The 19662-nt window shown below is 37.5% G+C and overlaps 1 protein-coding gene across 4 annotated transcripts in view; it reads left to right on the top strand.

The window, feature by feature from the left end:
- The first annotated feature begins 2165 nt into the window (after positions 1-2165).
- MEF2C (myocyte enhancer factor 2C) overlaps positions 2166-19662 on the top strand; it is a 131724-nt gene continuing 114227 nt past the window's right edge. For all 4 annotated transcript variants that reach the window (XM_064140602.1, XM_064140600.1, XM_064140601.1 and 1 more), the window contains exon 1: positions 2166-2649. The gene's annotated coding sequence lies outside the window, so the exon portion shown is untranslated. The remainder of the gene's footprint in view (positions 2650-19662) is intronic.

Here is a 19662-nt window from a genome sequence, read left to right as displayed (position 1 = left end):
CTAGCCAGAAACCTGCAAATTTACATATCCTGCACAAAATAAAGCAGATGACAGTCATTTTCAATTAGAGCACAGGAATGTGAAGTCCTAACACCGTTTTATATTTTTGCCACTAAGACAATATGAGTATTACTGGGTAGTTGGGTGCTATGCTGGGAGACCAAGACGGTCTGCAGAAGAGGCACAGCAAGGGTACCACCCATATAGCTGCTCTGCATTTCTTCCCTGCTGCACTTCATGCCAAACCTGAGGCTGAGAAAGTATTTCTTCCCCAGCTCGGCTCTGCTGCTGACACTGCTGAGCATATGTGCTTCTCACCACTGTGTACAATGTGCTTGGCTCGTGTCTGGCTGCCTGGTGGCTCTGGGCATATCAATATTACTGTTACTGCTGTTATGGGTGCATTTATAACATGTAGCTCTCCAGCAAGAGTTTTCCACTCCATATCTAAATCCCACCAAGATGGAGCAGAGCATGATGAGACCCAAAGTCAGTAGAGGGTATTCTCCACAGCTCTGCACTGACAGCAGTTGTAGGGTGCTTTTTAGAGTCGCCCTAGCTTCATTCTGATCTGACAGTGCTTTGAGCATCCTTGTTTAAAGAGGAGCAGTGGAACTGAAAAAGCATTTATTCACTGTCAAATACAGAACTTCAGAAGTAGGTCAGTGGCCCAATGAGATGTTTACAGGGGAAAAGAATGCAAAACCAAGAACTTCTATTAAGATAAATCAAATACATATTTATCATTGCTGTTTTAATTCAGTCACTGGGTTTTACCATGCATGCTGTTCCTATTTCCAGTGCCTTAATCTATCATAAAAATAATGGTCTATGCCTTTATAAACTCCCCTGCTGCTCTCAAAGGGCTGTCTATAAAGTTGGCTATCTACACAGAGGTTAAAACAAGTATCTGCAGAGTACGGTTTTACTTACAAATTGTGGCATGTGCTTAGTTTGGATCCAACCTCCCTTACAGTACAGTCCTTTCACTTCGTTTTTAAAAGCAAATGAACCTAAGAAGAACAAAAACAAATAAAAAGAATTATTACTCTAGTCTTTTCACAGATTGTGCTGGTAACACCGCATTTCTCTGGGTAAGTCTGACAAGAGCACCTCTCCGTGACTAGGACCGTACTGGGAGATGAGTGGGATTTTATCTGACCAACATTCACCCCTCTTTGGGGAAGGGCAGTGCTGCCCCAAACTTTGCCATTGGGATGCCTCCCGCGCTGGAAGCCCCCCACGACGGCATACCGGAGCCTGATGAGTTTGGGACATTGGGCTGCTTAGCAAGCGTAGGGCTCTGGGGAAGAAGTCCGGCGGAGGTGCCAGGAGTCGGGCAGGAAGGCTCCAGGGATGGGGGGGTGGAGTATGTGTGGATGCCGAGGGACCACAGCTCTCCTCTGCTCTGCACTGGGGTCAGCGCTGCGGTGACAGCGACGATGGTTGCGAGTCCACCGCCCCCCTTCCGCCCGAAACGCCCCGGGGAAGCGAGAGCTGTGCTGGGCGTGGGTGGGCGCGGGCGTCTGGGGGTCGCTGCACGCAGGGATGTTTCTGAGCCCCCCCCACACACGTAGCTCCCCGCAGAGAGAGCTCCAGGCTCGTCCCTGGCTCAGGGAAACTGGGAGGGCCGACCCCGTGCTTCCCGGCCGCGGAGTCAGCGAGCAGTTTCTTCCCAGCCCTGCCCCAGCCCTCGCAGCGATTCTGTCGTCCTCCCGCTCCTCTGCCTCGCCAGAAGCGGGGAGATACCCACCGGTTACAGCGTGTTGTCTTCGCTAGGTATAATAAAGGATTGGCATTAGGTTTGCGTGTGGCATATGCCATTACCCCCACCGTAAAACTAAAATTAGCAAAATGTCAGGAATGGAGAGATTGATTCGCCCAAGATGTAATTATCATTTAAAAAGTGCTTGATTGAGGTGCTGATGTTCAGTGATTTATTCTGCATACCATATACATAATTAAAGTAGTGTAGTGGAGTAATTTATCAATCTAGTTTAGACTAGAGGGGCAAGGAAGGGAGCTGCTGCCGCTGCCGCTGCCGCTGCCGCTGCCGCTGCTGCTGCTGCTGCTCTATGTTTGTTTTATTAAAACGCTTTCGGGATCTGATCCCGCCCCTTTTTTTGCAAGAGTGAAACTGATTATTTCTCCAGCTCGGGTGGAGAGAGTCATTCGTTTGGGATTGTGGGAGAGAGAAATTGCGAGACGGAGAAGGAGAAGAAAAAAAGGGAGGAAGAGAGAGCGAAGCAGAGAAGGACACCTCATCAGGCGTGTAGTTTGAATCTCTTCCTCGCCTCCCCCTTCCCCTCCGCGATGTTACAAAGGCTGTGAGCTGCTCGCCTTTTCCCATTCGCCTGCTGTCACTTCCTTCCTGGACGATTTCAGGACGAGCCCGGTTACTTTTAATCCGACCAGCAGCTCAGCCACTTTCTCCTCCTCCACGCTACACACACGCACACACACCAGACATCTTCTGGCTGCTTATTGGATTGACTTTGAAGCTTGTGTGTGTGATTCACGGAGACTGCATGTCGAACCAGGTGGTGAATATTTAAGGCTGGAAGAAGTAAAGGGAATTTTTCTTTTTCCTATGAAAGGAAAATATCTCAAGGACTAGCCTGATCATCCAAACAGCTAGATGTTTATAATGTAAGTACATGTGAAATTCAGCATCGGAGTGTAATAGAGAGGGCAGGCTTACAAAAGCCCTTATATACCTTTCCTATTGCCTTTTAAGAATGTATCCGTCGTTGAGTGTGGACTGCGATTGAGGTTGCTTGCAGCCTTTTTAAGCGTATGACTGTGCAATTGCTTAAAAGTAACTTTTTTAGACAGCGTAGTTAAATCACTGTCTGGTAAATTATTGCTGACTTGCCTCTATCAGTGTCATAAGCGCTTAAACTTTGATGAAGTTACTTTTCATCATTTGTGTGCTTGAGACTGTGAAGCATTCAAAGCTTACTTGATTTGAATAGTTCACGAAATGCTGTGACCTTGTAGTGCCTGCACCCTGATTTATCAGACTAAGGAAGCAATCCAGTCTGAGCGAAATGCTCTTAAACTTCATTGTGTCACAGGCTCTTCATCTCTCCGCTTTAGGTGCTGCATGCTCCCAAGTATTTAACTTTCTGCATCTTTCATTTAAATACTTAGATTTTATGTGGAATGACCCTGCACACTGATTTGGATATCTAATTCATGGGCTGCAAACCTCTTTTGGAATAACATGCTTTGGTCCTTACATAGTACTTTGAGTAATCTCTGCATTTTTTAACACAAGGGAGCAAAGCTAATCAGCCTTACTGAACTGGCTGGTTTATTTGCAGTACAGTTACTTACAGGCTAAGATAAAGTTTAATGTAAATGAGAGACTTACAAGACTGTTAGTGAATTATGTAACTGTAATACTTAGCATTTCCCATAAAAGTTACTGTGACCTTCTCTCAGCCTGAGAACCCTAAGTATAGAGAGAAGATAATTTATTTTCCTAAAACACAAGAAAAATTCTAACAACAAGCAAGCAAGAAAGCAGCATAGTGCACGAGAAAACTTAATCACTGGGAACCTAAGCGTGATCATGTATAGGAGAATTCTATTTCTTTATTGCATATAATAATTATTGTTAGTAAATAAGCAATATCTTGAAAGTCTGTACTGTCATACACAAGACTAAAGATTTAAGAGAATTAATCAGAATAAGACACTTTGCCAGTATTTTATTGGTGATCAGAAAAGAATTGCCTTGACAGAAAATACATTTTCCTAGCAAGTATCTGACGATCAGCTTAGTGGCAAATGTCCTAGTTTCGTATCTTTAAAGGAACTGCAAGATGGATGAAAAAACAATTATATTGGATGCAAATGTGAATAGATTTCTTTTATTGGCACTTTCCCGGGTATTGTGGTTGAACAGTATGGATGTTTATATGGAGTATAATAACTCTAATCCCTAAGGGCTTGGCAGGGCATGGAAATATAACCACCTGTGAACCAGTTCTAACCTCTGCGTTACATACAAACTGGTTTCCAGTTCAAGTGCCCGGGCAAACAGCCTCTTTGGGGATTTGCTATTTCGTGAACTGTTTTTGCTATGTGATTTGAGGTGCCTGACATGAAGTCAAAAAACCCACAGAGTTTTTATTCTTTCTTTTATTAAATGTCTGTTATATTATTCTTGCTGTATTGATCATTATAGCGTTTGTGTTGAGTCCAGTAGTGAAGTCTTCGCTCACACTTAAGTCTCATTGTAAGTAACTGAAAAAAACCTTTGAGAACTTAAAGAGAATGGCTCTTATTTTAGAGGGTCTGTGTGTCTTGTAGTACACATCCTTTTATTCTGAAATCTTGCAGTTTATACAGGTTTTTGCTAATATGCCCTACATAGCAAGTATGGGACGACAGTTCTGGGACCTGAACGTGAAAGTCTTCTTTCATGCAAGCTGTCCTTGCACAGCTAGTCCCACTGACAGCACTGAGACTATTTGTGTGAAAATGGACAAGTCACAGGAGAAATGATTTACAGGATCAGGCCCCAAAGAGACCTCAACCTCTTGCCTGTCCCATAGCTCTCTTAGGACAGAGATAAAAAGAATGTCACTTTCAGTGTCCTATATATGAATGCAGGATCAAATATGTCTGTATCTTGTAATGATTACTTGCCTAAGATAAAAAGGAAACTTAAGCTTAAGAGCCTTACAGAAATTGGCACTAAATGATTAATAATGTGTGAGATTAAGTCTTTTACAGTTATGTTCCTGAGCTGTTAAGTTTTGGAGCATGATAAGAAAATTCAAACACATACTTTCTTACTGTGAATTTTCTTTCAGTATTAGATCATAAAATTTGTCCCTTTTTTTCATAAATAGTCCTAATTTGTGTACCATCAACATGTATATTCAAAAGCAGAGTGATACCTCTCTCAAATGATTCTGGGTTTTTAAACATCTAAAATATCATTGTCAAAGACAAATAAAGCTTGCTGAAGCCTCTTGCAAAAAGTTTGAAAGGTTTTCATAGGTCATTATTTAGTAGATAATAAATACAACAACATAGAAACTTAGGAACTGAGCAGGAGTTGTGAATAGAATGCTTTTGCCAACTTAATTTCTTTTCATTTAACTTTTCTCTGTAACAGGTTAATTTATTGTTCACCAGAGTAGTTAAGTTCATCTTCAAAGACAGCTAAGGATATTTCTGCATCTCACTGACCAAGAAGTCATTAATTGCTATTAAATGTCTGAAATAATAAACATTTGGGGTTTGGTATGTAAATGCCATTTTTACCTGTTGAACATCATTATTCTAAATTGCACAATAATTTATTTAAAAAAAAAAAAAAAGGTGTAGTGGTATTCTTCAGAAAATGCTGATTATTAATTTGAATATAAATTGAGTGCTATATGATTTCAAGAACTTTATACTCTCTGCTTTATGCATTATGGAGAATAGCTGTAGGATATTGGTTTGTGATATGTTCTGAGATTTTTTTCTATGTGATATCAGCAGAGAGATTTTTGCTACCTACATCTTCATTCAGTCTCTACTGAATTAGCCATGAATAATAATATCTATGTATGAAAAGGATGAAAATACAGTTTTGCATCTTATTTCAGAAATAAAATTAGCTTAGAAGTACCCTGGTCAGCAAAACCACAACTGATCGTGCAAGTGGGAAAGTTTAAAATTTCTTTTTTACAAATTTTCTACTTTTACAAAGAATGATTTGTATCCTCTGACCAAATTTCAGGTAATTTTCTGAGAACTGATGGTGAATGTTGCATGTGGACAGGTGATTAAAAGCTAGTGTCTTCAGTTCTCCACTTTAATCTCACTGTCTCATTGACTGCAGTGCAGTAGAGCCTGTCTATTCACTAGGATCTGTCATCTTTAGGAAATCAGAACAGCTTATAGGGGCGATTCACAAAACCAACAGTGACAACAAAGTCTTATGTGCCTTACAAAAGAAGGATTAGGCAGTTCACATGTCATTTTGATTGGGCAGAGATAAAAGCTGATTGCTCCAGCATGACAAGACACACTTCCATTTCAATTGATTATTTTATAAGACAACTATAACTCTGTTCCTTAGTCATTGTTAAATGCAGTTTGAAGGAAAAAATGCCCAATTTTTACATTACTGGTTTCTTACGACTTTATAGTAAAAGCTAGAGCCACTTGTAGCATTGTTATACAGACTTTAAAGACACTGTTTAATTCTGTGCTTTGGGGAGATATATTTTAATGTCATAGATTATATTGACCTGGGATATTTTGAAAACATTTTTAGCTACATGATGTCCTGTAATAACAATTAGGAGTTCTTAAAAGTGCATAGGACTACACTGAATTCACTGCACTTACCCTATTAAGAGCTTATGTGCAGAAGAGAGTGCATGAAACATTCCAGGGATTTGCAATTTTATCAAAAAGTGTAATACTGAAGAACAAGTAAATCATCCCAGCTTACATCTATTCTAGTATTTAAAAAAATGTAGTGTGAAGTAACATTATACTTCGTGTTGTGCATGTGAACATAGCCGTCTGCTTTGAAAATTCTAAGGAAATTAAGTGTTGTCCCTGTATTACTAAATATGTCATTTACTAGCAAGAGTTTTAGCTATTTGCATAATTTAGTTATAAAGTGCAGCCTTTCACATTTGGAAGCAGGAAACTTCCACGCTGATAACTTCTGTGCTAATTCCTTAGCATTTTCAAAAGAAGAACTCTTGTTATTTTTTTTTACCCAACTGATGCCTCCTAGTGTTTCACATAATAAAACACTAATGAGTCAACCATAAATGTAAACATTCTTTCTTTCGTTGTCTTCATCTTATATGATACATAAAATTACTATTTATGTATCTAATTTTGTGTGTATTATTATAATCAGACAGGAAGCTCCCGTAAATTCAGATGTTTCATTTTAATGGACAGTGAAAGCACATTTTTATTTTCTTTCATTTTAGCTTTGACTAGCTGTACGTTTAAAAGTTTATTCTATATGTAGGGTGCATTTTCTCCTTTTGTTTCCTATGTGCATTATGCAAACTTCTTGATAACGTATTATGAGGCTCAAATGGGAATTTAAAATACTTTGATAGGATAATGCTTCAGAAAGTAAGCCCTTTGAAATAGGCAACAAATGCAGTTACAGAAATGTTTGAAATACACTGAAATACCTCTCATCCAAATAAGATGAAAAAGCTTATCTTGATACATGCTCGCTCATTACAGTATCATTACAGTACTCAAAGAAGAGTTACCACATTTTGTAATTGTTCCTGGTTATTTTACTGCTGTGTAAGCAAAAAAAAAAAAAAAAAAAAAAAAAAAAAAAAAAAAAATATATATATATATATATATATATATATATATATATATATATATATATTAGGACAGTCCTCAAATGTGCAGAATATGCACCTTACACTCCTGATAATCATGGTCGATTAGTAATTTTGGAAAGGAATTTGTGTGCGTAAAATACCGAAACAGAGCTTGGTGTGGTACAGGCTGAAATACAGTGTCCTTTTTGTACAGGTTCAGTCTGGCTATATAACTCATGAAAACCTGAAAAACCATTCAGATATCTTAGATTTATCTACTACAGTAGCAGAGTACTTTATGTTTTTTGATGGGAGGGTGTAATATTGCAGAAGTTAGCTGGTACTGGTATGACAAAATACAACTTATGGGCCCCAGATGTATGTTTGAACTGTCAGGTACAGTCTTTTAATGGTAAAGAAGCAGCCAAGGCTGAGTGCACTTTTGCACATTTTAATGTCACACAGTTTTATGTAAAGTATGAGATTTAACTTAATGATGACTCTGGAAACATATCTTGTTATTCTAATACTTCCAGGGAAAACAGCAGAATTCCTAGATGCTCATTATGCTAAGGAAGTTTTAAAGAGATATAAAACAATTTTGCAGTGTAAAAAAATCACTAGTTTACTGATTGCTATATATGTTTTTTTTTCTTGATGAATACACGGTAAATTTAAGTGCTTTTTTATAGATAAAATAACTGTGTCCTACTGAATACGGAGAGTTAAATCTACACATGCAGATCTCAGTCAAGGGAATTAGTGTGTGGCTTTAGAATATATAAAAATTACAGGGTTTAGGATTGTGTTCTGACATCAGTCCTGTTAGTATCACATTTTTCTCCCATTAGTTTTGAACTGCAAAGAGACCTTTCCGGGATCTGCCTTCTATTTAAGCCACTAAACATCGGGTAGTGTCCTAGCCTTTAAACTTCCCTGCATTTTGAAAGTATTTCAAAGTATGTAAATTTCACCCATTATTGAGCCAGAAAAGCTAAAGGTAATGTGCAAAATCAATAGAATTTTCTAATATATTTACGTTGCTTCTTCCCTTGGAAAGAGAAAGTAAATTTGCAAGAGAAATAGAGTGAGGCACAGTGAAGAAACTTTAAGGCATTTTAAGTATAGGACTATTACTCTGAAATACAGCTAAACAGAACTCCACTGGGTATTTTTTTGTTTGTGTTTTGGTTGGTTTAGTTTTGGTTGGGTTTTTTTTTTGTGTGTGTGGTTTTTTTGTTGTTGTTGTTGATGGTGGTGGTGCTTCTTGTTACTGTTATTTTTTAACAGATAAATACATAAAAATTGCAGAAGTGTGTCCTACACTATTGTAAAGTATGTTGTCTGACTTACTTATAAACAGATCTGGGTAAAAGATCTGACTTTTTTAATTGTAATATTATGTGGAATAAACTCAGGTGCAAGCTGGGATCAGTGATGACATCAGGGAGGTCTGTAGTCTAGGCCCCTTTTGTAATTCCCTGAACATGTGATTTAGCAGTCACCTGCTCTAGCACTTATCTGCCTTCTGCCACCTTCCCTGATGCTGGAGGGCTGCAAGACTTTGAGCAGAAAGAGCTTCAGTGATCATGGCTAGTACAGCAGATCCTTGAGAGTCAGTATCTGCTGGCTTCGTATAAGTTAACTATAAGGCAGCCCACAGATTAGGGATGGAAGGGAACAGATGGCATAAAGCTCCTCTGCCTTCTTTTCCCTGGTTATAAAGCACTGCTGATATGAAACTTAAGAGTCCAACTGAACAGGTCTTCTCTGACTCTTATCTCTTCAACTCTATATAATTGATTAAGTGAAGTTTATCTTGAAAAATCAGTATTGACCAAATGCCAGTGTAGGAATTCACCTTAGGCATTACTGTCTTTTGTCGCGCGTCCTATAAACACAGATACACAGTTAAGTAGAACCGAATGAGAACTAACATCATTTATTTTTGCTTTTGTACATACAGGACAGATCTCATTTGTAGAACCCATGCTCAGTTAAATTTCACTGTTTACTCTTAAGTAGTCAGTCAATACCTGTTAGCAAAGTATGTACAAAGGGCAAGGAAGGTGGATTGTGAAATTGTTTATGAAACATCTACAAAAGTAAACAAAATGCAGAACATTGCCCACATGAAACATTACTTTTGGTAACTTAAAGAGCAAGTAGCACAGCAGCTTGTGCTGTTTATTTGATTTCTAATACTTCCCCCTATTGACAAATATCTTGTAATGTGACATTATATTCAAAAGAAAGGTGCATTCTTTCAATCCGAATTATTTATTTGCAGTTGGATCATTACAGAAACTAAAATGTTCCAAAATGTATCCACCAGTGTAAGAAGCTGGACTACAGCACTCTTTAAAATATGGGCTTCTCAGTGGAAATTGCTTCAAAGAATTTCATTGGATTAGGATGGAAAAAATGTCCCTAAAGAGGTAGAGAGAGAGCAGGACGCTGAAATTCTGTAACCACTCTGTAGCGCTGGCCCTTGCTGTTCACTTCAGTCTGCATTTTATCTTCAGACATGCTGGCAGAAGCTCCTCTCTGATTGCCGTAGCCCTTGGAAATGCCTGGGCAGTGTATAGAAAAAGTAGTTTGAGGATATTCTGTGAAACCAGCAGGAGACAGTATGTTCTCAATGCTTATCCTCAGACCTGCTTTATCGCTGTCCACCTGTGTCCTGAACGTTGCTTCTGCACTGAGTAAGAGAGGTCGAGGGGGAGAGAAACACAAAAATGAAAAAAGAAGGCGGCTTTTAGGAAGGTAGCAAGAAGGTGGCTGCAGACTATTTGGTAAGGTGGCATGAAAATAGGGGAGAGTGGACAACATATGGTAGTCAAATTTAATCCTTCATCTTGCAGAGCTTAATCATATTTCCTGCTGAAATGTATAGCATTTGTCTTGTTACAAATAATCTTTAATTGTTTCAGACAGCGGGCAGCAGTCTTAACACAATAATAATGACGATTGTTTAAATGTGTTCTGTACTTGTAAGGAACTGGTCTTTGGAGCGGTATTTGGTGAGAACTTGCTTTGCCTACAGAGTCCTGGAGAAGTGGTCATTTTTTTCCTTTATCTTGCTTATGCGTACAAGATGCAGACAAGGAATTGATACACCATAACAGTGAGAGAAAAAAATCCAGCTCGTTACCCTGCTGCAATATATGAAATAAGTGTGAAATGGCACACTTACCAAACTTCTACAAGGCATGTTTTTAATGTCAGAATACTGAGCCAGGACATGCATTCTAGCAGTGTCACACAAAATGTACAACTTTATCCAAAAAACACATACATAAATTTTAAAGGTCAGAAACATGACCATAAATGTTAGTGAGAGCTATGGACTGGTACGCTCACTTAAAAACTGAATAAGATGAAGCAAAATTTCATTAGTGTTCTTGAGAGCATACACTAAAACATTATAACCCAGGCTTGTTTGGTTACTAGGACTCCTATTTCTCTGACGTGTTGTTAGCAATTAGAAATAATTTTAAATTGCCTTTAAAAAAGGTGTATTAATTGGAAAATAATACTCCAATTTGTTCTTAAAAGGAAATGTGATGGAATGATTGGCAAGCTACCTAATTAAAGCAGAACTGCCCATAATTACATCTACAGAAATGTAGAATGCCTACCTATATTGCTGGTAGGTAGAGATCTGCTTGTCTTCACTGATATAACAATAAGATCTGGCGTTTCTGTTTGACTGTTGGTGCTGCAGTAAAAGATATTATGCACAGGACAGGCACAAAAGAATATTATTGGCACACAAGTTGGAAATTGGACTGCTATTCTTGTGGTTTTTCTAAAAATCGATACTGACAAAGCAAAATGAGTATTTACCTTGAGTGCAACTTCAGTACTTCTAGCCCTATACAGAACACTGCATACAGTTCAGTTATGCTTCCAGTAGGTATTGTCACAAGCTCAACATTGCATTCTGTAGTAATCAGCAGGAACAATCATCCTGAAGGCATCCTTACTGAGTGGTTATCTTTGCTGGAATTTCATGTTTTTTAAGAAAATCTGTCAAGGGTAAGATTTGATGATGATAGGCATAATGCAAGTCCTCATGACAGATACAAAGAACGCAGTAGAAGAAGTTGCATTTTTTGCAAGACATTTTAATACTATTAGGATTTCTTTTCTCTGATTCTAATCCTGTAGAAAAATACCTGAGAGCCTAAGAGTTACTCAATGGAGGTACAGGGTGCTCTTTATTTAACTTCTTTTATTTCTTTTCCCCTTTTTGGTTCTTTTTTGTCATTAATAACAATATGAAGCAATAACTGATGCAGCAAAGAGACATGATAGAAAAGAAGGATATTCTGATCTCTTCTGAAGAGCGGTACTTGTCATGTATCTGGAGAAGTGGTGATTTTCTGGTGCTGCCTTCTGTTGCAAGTCGCTAAACGTCGTCTGTAAAGCAGTAGCACTATGTTCTACCACATTTTTCTGCACAAGATTAAAGGCAAACCTGTCGTAAGACCATCACCACTTTGACTCCCCCAGATAGGACATGGAATAGCACTTCTGCAGATTTCTGATAAAAGGTAATTTTGAGGATGGTCAGGAAGAAAGTATTTGTTCTCTCCTTTTACTCTGCTGTTTTCCAGATGTGGTCAGAAAGAGGAAGCTGTTCCACTAATGGATCAAAAGATTGCTCTGTGAATTAAACACCATCTCAGAAATACAGCTTCCACGTCTGATAGATATAAGTTCAAAAGATGGTGAAGATATATCCAATAGGTCTCTTTAAAACTGCAAGGAATCCATAGACCTATACTTACATGAGATTACACTGCTGACACTTGTAAAACTGAAATAATCTATTTTCATGTATTGATCTAAATGCTAATTTAAATGCAGAACTGTTGAATAAATACTCATTATCATGTCTGTTCACAGAGCAAGTTTTGAGTATATGGTGATCTAAACCAGATATCCAAGATCAAAAATGAAGGTTTTCTACTGAAAAAGTAAAGTTACAGCTGTCAGCTCCAAAGCGTGCTACAAATTTTAAACAAGTTTCTTGACTGAAATGACCACCAGTGTCGCAAACAGTCCCTTTGTGATGATTTCAAAGGTTGAACATCAGAACCCCTCAATGTGAATTCCAAAACTTACAAATTAAGGGAGGATTTTAGAATATATAATACATCTTTAACATAAAATTCACTGATCATCATCTCTGAAAACAGGCATGAACCATTTGAGAAAACAGAAGGTAAAAAAAATCTGCAAATGAAGGGCAGGTTCTTCACAAAACAGTCGAATGCATTTGATATGTTAAAAAAAAAAAAAAAAAAAAAAAAAAATCACTCAGAACCCCCAAATGTCATTTCAAATGCTGCTGCAACTCTAGTATAAGTCTGTTATGCAATGCCTTCAAGTTCTGCTAGACAGCCAGTCCTGCAAGGGCAAAACATCTATGAAAATTAGCAACTTTATTAAGAGCTAAAATCTACTCAGAATGCTAGTATATATCCACATAAATAGAAGGGACTTAGGTAACACAATGGGAATTTAGGTTTTATTTTGTTGTGTTCTGTTGTCTCCTGGAATCCACATCCTCAAATTAAGTCTATAAATTGTTTATAACCCTGGTTTAGCTTTTGTTGTAGAATCTCATGATTTGAGAAGCCTTATTTGAAATACTTCCTACCCTTAATTTAGAGCAGTCACAGAAAAGACAATTCTCTCTTTCTGGAAAGGTCCTTAATCAGTTGGCTAAAGAGTATTATGAGAGAAAGCTACTCTCAGTTTCCAAATGTGAGGCCATCCCATTTTCGTATTGATAATTAAATATTCATCAAATGAAGGGCTGTAATTGAGTCATGTTTCACTGGAATGCCATAGTTCCTTAGCTCTTGAGATTTTCTCTTGTGCTTTTTTATCTCTCTTGCTCAAAAAATACAAGCCTGTCTGTGTTTCTAGTCTGCAACACTAGTTTAAAAAAAAAAACAAACCCTAGTTTAAAAAGAAACCAATTCCATTCCATCTTTCCTATTGCATTGTCAGAAAACTTTGATTTTACTTTATAATATACAGTCTTAGAATCTCAGACTGTATAAGAAGAAAGTGCCTTTTGTTTTATCTTTACATTTACAAGTGTATTCACCTAAATATGTGAAACTAGTTCTGTTATACCTCTGTATCAGTCTTTCAGAAGTTTTAGTGGCCTCATTCTTTCATTTAAAATTGTTTCTTGAACTGAGGCACACCGTGCCTCGCAAAACTCTGAGATGTAGGATGGGAGAACATGAAGATGTGTTTGAGTATGAGAACAAGAAGAGTGCTGTGAATGAGTAATGGGTTGATTATAGGTTGGTTGAGACAGGAAGTACAGCTTCAGGGTGCGATAAATTGCTCCGGCTACCTAAGACCATTTAATAAGCCTTTATGAGAACAAATAGTTCAAAAATAGTCATTACGTGCAGTCATCCTCAGCAGAGCTTGGGTGGTCCTTTAGGAAAGACCTCGTGGCCTAGCAAGCATGTATCTTAAGCCAGTTTCTTGTACAGTTAATATGCCTGTTGAATATGTGGGTGTGAACCTAGACCTGATTTCCTGACCACATTATTATGCTTGAATTAATGAAGAAGAATAACAACTCTGGTTAAAGAGTTGTGCCAATATTCAGTCTTGTCTAGTATTTATCCAGGAGTTTGAAACAGCTTAAAAATGGTAAACATTTTATCCTTTTTTTCTTTCAGTGGTAACTGGGGGATTCTGATTTCACAAATGCAAAATGAACTTGGAACCACAGATGTTAGTATAATTACTTAATAGTATTCCAAATGTAAGTGAATATATGCAACCTATGTCCTTCGCTCATGTACTCTAGTGTAACTCCACTGACTTGATGACCTACTAAAAGCTGCTTTATATACAGAATCATCATTCATGCTGTTAATTAACACCCACCTCTTTTTCTCAGTTCCACTCTGACTCTTTTTCCAGACTCATTAGAAACAAAGGTACCCTTTGACTAGAACATTTCAGAAGAAGATCTCCTTATCTTCTCTTCTGGACCACACTGAGAAGACTATGTAAAGGTCTACCACTTCTTTGATCAAGAACATTACTTAATCAGTTTTTAAAGTCCGTCTTGGGGGTTAAGTTGGTATATGTGTGGCTGTCATTTCATACATCCTTAATGAGGTGGAACATGAAGTGCATTGTAGAATGTTCTATAGCTTTTCTCAGACTAGGGGAGTATAAGCTAGCTTCAATCTGCTGGATATTATATTAATTGTACTATGTAATGATTTATATGAGTTTTATAAATACTATATAATTCCATTTTTTTTAAATGTGATTCTGACGTACCATTGGAAAATTAGATAGTCACTGTATATATGATACGTAGCAGGCCAAGCGTGCTGGCCTCCAGATACTCTAAGTAGATCACTGGAGCTGTTTGGACCATTAGGTGCTATACTGGTCTTGACATACTTGGCAGTCAGATCTTATTCTTGATATATAAGACAAAACACTGTGTAAAAACATTAGAGCAAAATTCATAAGGCGTTTTATATCTTCTTTCAAAAAAAGAAAAAGAAGTGCACTTCCCTGTCTCTTTGAGATGTCTTCATGTGATCAACCACAAGGGAAACAATAACATCAATGTAAATTATTTTACACCTGAAATGAAGGATTTATTTTAGAGACACTGCAAAATTTTTGAATTCATCCCTGAGCATAAGCCTGCAGTTGTGCTGCCATGATGACTATGTATCTGGGAATGCTTTTTAATTAATAGCGAAGATCAGGGTCATCTTCTTATACAATAATGCACAAATGTCACTATTTGAAGTAGCAGTTCTGCACTGAAGACTGCGACTCACTGACCATTTTTAGAGCCGTTTTGGGCTCTATATCCTTATATCCAACAGTAAAACTTCAGTAGATACAAACAGCAATATCAAAGAAGACTTAGCCACCATTTGCGCTACTTCCAATTTGTCGGGCACTCTAGTCCTGTAATGCTAGAATACTAGCATGTTACTTATTTAATGTCACTTTTAGGTAGAACACTGTATTCTTGCCTTTAAGCAGAGCTAGTGTCTAGGATGGCAGCCCAGATTTGAGCATTCAGGATTTAACTCTTTCCTCCAGAACCTATTTTGGATGACTGTGAGGATTTTTCCTTTGTTGGTGCATCAGTTCCCTGTCTGTAGAATGAGGATGGCATTTCCCTGAGGCAAATTCCATGAGACCCAGACAGTGCAGGAATGGTGGCCATATGAGTGCCATAGGGAGTAAGCAAGGCAATGTAGACTAAAATATGTAGTTGCTTTTGGAAAGTTACAGTCTAAAGCGAAGCATGCAGTCTGCAGCAGACTCTTAGATAACTTCACTTTTGTTAGCCATTTTAATTAAAGTTTAGAACTTTCTGCTTCTTTCTGTCCATTTTTCTTCTACTTCTTTAGTTGTTGTGCCAAGGTATCCATGTGTGTTTCTTCCACTGTCATCTGGCTCATTCCCAGCAGATGCACACAATCTGTTTTGCTGTCACTGACAGGGCTCAGTTTATGGAAAGAATGTGACAGAACATGCTGTGGTAGTCACTTATACAGGGTTCTCTTTTCGAAAAAGTAACTGAGAATAATTTTTTTTTCTTTTAAATTTTGTATTATATATTGTTCAGACATAGGGCTTCATCCAAGCTGTGCTGCGGTGGGTTAAACAGGGAATTTGTTTAACACCTGAGGTTTCTTTTAAATTCCTAGTCTGTAAAATACACATTAGCCAATAATGTATGTAGGAAACCACCACAATATGTTGACAGACCTCAGTTTCAAGTGGTGGCAGTTATCCTGACTGTTCCAGAATGAGCATAATATTCCCAACTCTTCTCTAGAAATATCACAGTATTCCTTTTAAATCTTGAAATCTGATTTATAAATATTGCTAATTATAAAAAAATCTGGAATCTTGAGCATCCTGCATGCATATGGAGTGTGTGAAAAGATACCGCATTAAGAGAGCGTGTGCCTTCTTCTAGTGCAAAGACCAGCAAGAATCTGAGGAGTTACACACAGTAAAATGATATTTGACTCGTTTGGACTTTGCTGCCTACAAAGAGAACTTTAAATCTCAGTGTTGCCACTTACTGTTGTGTTGTGGTAACAGCTACAGGTCCTTACACAGATTAGGGGGCATCATGCTGTGCCAGCTTACATTAATGGACAGCCCCCATCTCATGGCACTGAGATTATAGACAAATCAGATACAGAAAGGAGGTAGAGAGAAAAGAAAACCAGACAGTTTTACCATGACAAATGTCTCGCAGTTCTTCTCAGCGTTCAGTAGCAAGAGTTGGTGCATTAATTGAATGTTACGGAAGGTGTCTAACCAGCCTAAGACTATATATGAGGACATGGGGTGTTGCCAGTATGTCTTTGACAGAGGGTAGTTAATCAGAAGCTGAAATTTGGTAAATATAACTTCGAGTTACTTCTTTGCTATACTCAACTTCTGACCGGATGAGGGCAGGGATGACAATAGCAGGTTCCACACTGAACTACTAAGGTTACAGCTTAAGCTGTTAAAAAACTGCTAACATTGATTATGTATGGACACACTGGATGCTTATTAAAGAACAGAATTTGTTTTACAAGCTATTGTTGCCTGTAATCCTATTATTTTCATCATTCATGATCTAACTTCTACTTTTTTGAATTCCTCTCTGTTTAGTGGGATTGATGTCTCTGAGTCCTTCTTTAACTATAGCTAAAAAAAAAGAGTAATCTTCAGTAGTAGAAATCTCCATTAATTCTCTAAAATTGAAAATTAGTTTACTGAGCATTTGAAATACCAGCATATATACTTTAACATATGTCATATAGACATTTAAAGAAATTGTATGTGTATTTTTAGAACTTTTTAAAAACACTTTCATTTAGGGGAATGCCTTTGTGAGCTTAAAATTCTGAATTTATTTTTGCATATCTTGAATTACTGCAGATTTTGTGCTGTTGATAGGGCATATATGTTGAAAAGGCTATTTAGAAGTGCGCTACAGTGGTAGGCTTCCATGTCAGCTCTGTTTGCGGTTTTATCTGTAAAATCACTTCCTATGATCATGTACATATATTTATACATATGCATATATATGTATGTATATGTGTGCTTTATACACAAATGTATATGGCTTTCAAACCCTGCTCACATGCCTCAGGGTATGCCTTACACTGTAAATAAAACTGTCAAAATGTCTCTTCACAGTTAGACCTCGTAAAAGTAATCAGTCCATAAACACATGGTGCTCTTTATTCACGTATATACTGTTACTATAGAAAATGGGTCTCTCTTCCGTTGTTCTAGACCAACAGTCCTTCTGTATTGTAGAACAGAAACATACTATTTTCCACAAGTATTTTGTATGTACTTTTATGTTTGTTTGTGCGGGTATGGGAGGGTACATATAAGCATCCCAAACATAACTTTTCCTTGGTTTTACAGACACATTGCATTAGAAAACGACTCTCACTCCTTATTTCCATTACTATTTTGCTGATTTTATTTTTTTATCACAAACTAGATATTCTATGCTAATAATGACTTTTTAAATCAGTCCTAAAATTGTTTTTATAGGAATTGTTAAAATGATGACACAAATATTTTCAGTTATCAAGTATCACACATAATATAAAATTAAGGCCAATAGGAAATAGGATCCTCAAATGATTTTTTTTTTGTTACCTCTCTCTCCAGATTGCTAGGCTCAGTTCAGCTCCAGGAATATTATTTTGACATAGCTATTACATTTTTTAAGGCCAAGATTATAGCAGGACCAGCACAGCTATCTGAGTCAGGCAGCAAGACGTGAGTGAGATAATTTAATATATTTCTAAAACGATAGATTTCATATCCTGATATATCTTGCAGGAATTGTTACTTCCACAAAGTGCCAGGAAGGAGGCTAAAGACAGAATGAAAGACTATGGAATGGACCGCCTTCTCATTATGCTAATCTTTGGTTTGCTTGTTTGTTTGTTGTTTTTTTAGTGAACTTGCTTTAAATTTAAACATACTAATTACAATTCTTTTGTGAAAAAAATCAACCTATAGACTGAACTATAGTTCAGCTTTACCATATACTGCTTTTAAATCCAAATGCTAAGCACAGGAATCACAAATCTATTTGCCTGGTACTTCATGATCCTACTTGGACCCTAATATGTTAAAAAAGGATGAAATTTATACACATATAGATCAGATAAGCCAGATGATAAATTCAAAAGATGAAGACTAATTACACAGAACTCTTCAACCAGTTTCAGAATCTATTTCAGACATCAGTGCTGGTCTTGGCTATCAGAAGTGAGAAGATGTAAAAGTCAAGATGGCATGGGTTTGGGGTTTGTTTTTTTTCATTTTATACATAACTGATAAGCTTTATCTTTATAAAATCTGTAACGAAAGCTGGTCAAGTGATTAGCAGAAAAACAATAGGCTAGGAGCGGCTTTTCCACTGTTGGGTTTAGCTTACAGAGAATAGGGCACTTAGATTTGTGTTTCTTTACTTGAAAGTCAGTTGAATAGGCAATAGTATTTTCAGTGTCCTAGTAAGGTTTTAGGAGTAAGCATAGTTACTTAAGTGATAATATAAAAATACCTGCCTATCTTCAGACAAATATACAGAACAAGTCAGTCCTATTTATGTTTGCGTTTTATCCTTTCTAACACCATTAATACCAACTTCAAGAATGGGAGAATATCACAAAGGAAATTAGTTTGATGTCTGATTATCCACCAAAAAAATTAAGCTAAAATCAATACTAAAAGATTGTATTTTCTTGATGTTCACAAGGTGGAACAGTATGGGGCTTTTCACTTAAAAATGCTTGCCAGTGTCTTCCCAGTACCCAGTTATGATGCGGAAACCACCCGCTGTAGGAGTATGAAGCAGATTTCCCCCCCTGTATCAGCCTAGATGTGGACCCTTTCAGGAGCAGAGACGACCTATTTTTGTGATGTGAGCTGGCCTCAAAAATGTATTACTTGTGGAGCAGGGCTCTTCGCCAGTAATGACAGCTTGGATTTCTTGGGCTCATACTGCCCCTAGTGAAAGCACTTTTTAGGGGGGTAATTTTTCTTTTTAAAAATACGTTTATCCTTTTTTATCTGTTTGCCCCAAGTTGTGGGACCAACACATTACCCAGGAAGAGATTATACTATTCCACAATCTAAGAGAGAAGAGAACTGTCTGGTTGAAGCCAGAGTTGACCACTAACTCTTGAACAGCACACAGATTTGGCTCTGATGTGTAGTCACAGTCACATCTTCTGCAGTGCAGGAGATTACCTTAGAAATCTTCATT

This window comes from Pogoniulus pusillus, chromosome Z (genome assembly GCF_015220805.1).
Source record: "Pogoniulus pusillus isolate bPogPus1 chromosome Z, bPogPus1.pri, whole genome shotgun sequence".
In the NCBI taxonomy this organism is placed as follows: Eukaryota; Metazoa; Chordata; class Aves; order Piciformes; family Lybiidae; genus Pogoniulus; species Pogoniulus pusillus.
The sequence above is the reverse complement of the archived record's forward strand: the minus strand, read 5'-3'. Positions and strand labels throughout refer to the sequence as shown.